This window comes from Lynx rufus, unplaced genomic scaffold, assembly GCF_022079265.1.
Source record: "Lynx rufus isolate CCGP_SWC_20201006 ecotype Redwood Valley unplaced genomic scaffold, mLynRuf1.p SCAF_6, whole genome shotgun sequence".
Lineage (NCBI taxonomy): Eukaryota > Metazoa > Chordata > Mammalia > Carnivora > Felidae > Lynx > Lynx rufus.
Window position 1 is genome coordinate 72,900,012 of NW_025814878.1, and position 3,050 is coordinate 72,903,061.

Here is a 3,050-nt window from a genome sequence, read left to right on the forward strand (position 1 = left end):
ACATATATACATATACACATATAATATATAATATGTATACATATATAAAATGCAATGTTATAGGTAATAAAATAATAGGGAACAAAATATGGCATAATAAAGGATACTTGATTAATCCAAAAGAAGACAGAAAAAGAGAGAAAAGATAGCTAAGATCAGGTGGAACATTAAAAAACAAATTGTAATATTACAAATGCTAAATAATTCAACAATAACATCAAATAAAAATGATCTGAGTGCTCCAAGTAGAAGACTAAAATAATTATATTGCACTTATAAGATAAACAACTTAAATATGAAGACACAGAGTGACATAAAGTAAAAGAATGGAAAAATAACCACGCAAACACTAATCAAAAGAAAGCTGATACTACTAATTCATGTTTAAGTCATGAAGCATTATGTTGTTGTTTTGTTTAATTTTTTTTTAACGTTTATTTATTTTTGAGACAGAGAGATAGAGCATGAACAGGGGAGGGGCAGAGAGAGAGGGGGACACAGAATCTGAAACAGGCTCCAGGCTCCAAGCTGTCAGCACAGAGCCCGACGTGGGGCTTGAACTCACGGACCATGAGATCATGACCTGAGCCAAAGTCGGACGCTCAACCAACCGAGCCACCCAGGCGTCCTGAAGCATTATGTTTTTAAATGTTTGAGAGAGAGAGAGTGTGAGAGTGGGGGAGGGACAGAGAGAGAGGAAGACAGAATTCGAATCAGGCTCTGTGCTGATAGCAGAGAGATTGATGTGGGGCTCAAACTCACAAATGGTGAGATCATGACCTGAGCTGAAGTTAGATGCTTAAATGATGGAGCCACTCAGGTGCTCCAAGCATTATTTTTAAGAAGTTCTAGTTCCTATCAAAGAGAAGCGTGATGTTTAAAGGAAAGGGAGAAAAAACTGAGCTGGAAAGATAACTGGATGAAATGAAAAGTAGGTAATTGAGATAATCAGTGCTAGAAAATAAAAATTGTAATGGTTGAATTAAAATTCACACCAGAAGAGCTAAAGAAGAAAACAGGGTGGAAAAAGAAATGAGTGAGATGGAGGACATACTTTAAAAGTTTTCTCAGAAGTAAAGGAAAAAAAGAGAAATGAGGAACAAAAATAATAAGGGAGGCTAATGAATATGGAAAATAGATAATAATTATCTAACTTTTGAATAACTTTCATTTCTGAGGTAGAGACAAAAATAGAACAGAAACAAAATCAGATATAAAAAAAAACTTTTGATCTGTGTTCCAAGTAAAATCATTGTAAAGCAACTAGTGCTAGAAGAAAACTGGCAACATTTTTCAACACTAAAATTAGAACAGTGTGTTCCAATTGGACAAATGGTGGAAGGCGAGACTTAAAATCTCCCAGTGGGTTAAGATAGGCTACATGCTTTCCTAGTTGTGTATTTTTTTTGAACATTTATTTGCTTGGTTAAGCACTTCCAGGGGTTTGTGAAGATAAGGGGATACTGTGATCCTTTCTATAAATAGGCTCAAATGTCTGTTGGACAAAAGCAGGTATAGCAGAGGCCAGTGGAAGTCTCCCATGACTAACTACACTCATTACAACATTGGAGAATGCTTCCCATTCTCTTGTAGAAGCCACTGCTAAAATTCATCCCAAGCTAGTCAACTAGGAGTTGTACATGTGTTCAGCAAATGGTTGTAAGAGCCATATCATAGAAGACTCTAACTCTTCAGCAGAAACACACCCCTCTACATAATCTACGCCCCAAAGCATAATCTACTTTGTAAAAATCAGGACATGGATTTCTTTATGACGGCTGAATTGAATTCCAGCTCTACTGTTATGGCATAGTGGGATTCCATATTCATGGCATCAAGTTTCAGTGGATTTCAGACCTTTAAATAAAGTGACAGAGTTTTAGCTCAAACGCATCAAAGCAAAAAGATGTTGTTTATTGTTATTGTTGTTTTCAATTTTCCCCAGCACCTAGGCAAATGGCAACTGGATGGCGTGAGCACTTATGCACAGAGTTCCAGCTGAGTGACATCTCTGTGGTATAAATGAGTCCCAGAGTTGAGAATTTTTGGCTCAGCTAATCCAGTGATAAACACAAGGAATGGTTCATGGACACACATAAGCACACTAATGAATTCTGGAAATACTTGGGAGACAGGAATCTTATGAAAGACTATAAGAATTGTAATCAAGCATTTTGAACTTGGTGCATTTGGGATATTAGTGTTAATGTTAATGTGACCACATCCATAACCATAAGCTAATAAAATCTACTATTCTTGGGTTATGCAAAGTTAAAAGAATAACAACAACAGCAAAGCAAAACAAACTTCCAGAAGCATCTAAGAAGGTATATCAATCAGGGCCCAGTTGCAGGAAACAGAAAACATAACATCTATGTTAAGCAAAAAAAGATTACGTACAGGGATTGTTATTAGGAGGTCTCAAAGAGTATGCTGTAGGTTAGCTTTTTAGGTAAAATAAGTCCCTGAACACCATCACTGAACTCCAGGGAGCTAGTACTGATATCATAATTAAGAAGGGGGAAGAATCAGTGGGTCACCACTTGAAAGTTTGTAGATTTCAAACAAGAATAGATAGTATAAGTAAGTATAGGGAACCTGGGTGGCTCAGTCGGTTCTGTCTGACTCTTGATTTTGTCTCAAGTCATGATCTCTTGGGCAGGAGGGTTTGAGCCCTGCCTTGGGCTCCACGCTGATAGCACAGAGCCTGCTTGGGATTCTCTGTCTCCCTGTCTGTCTGCCCCTCCCCCTCCCCTGCTCATGCACACTAGCAAGCTTTCTCTCAAAAATAAATAAGTAAACATTAAAAAAAATAGATAGTTATAGCTGCAGGCAAGAATCAAAAAGTTTCCACAACTGCTGCTAAATATTCATATGGCTGGCAGCTGGGTCCCAGAATGCTTCTACAAGGAAGCCCAGTCTATCTGTTGTGTGCTTGGCCATGGCAGGAACCATAACCAAAGGAAGACAGTCTCCTCTTCCACCATCTAAGTGTGATGTAAGTTCATCTAACTGGTGAAATGTAATTCAAATCCAGATTCTGCAAAGGA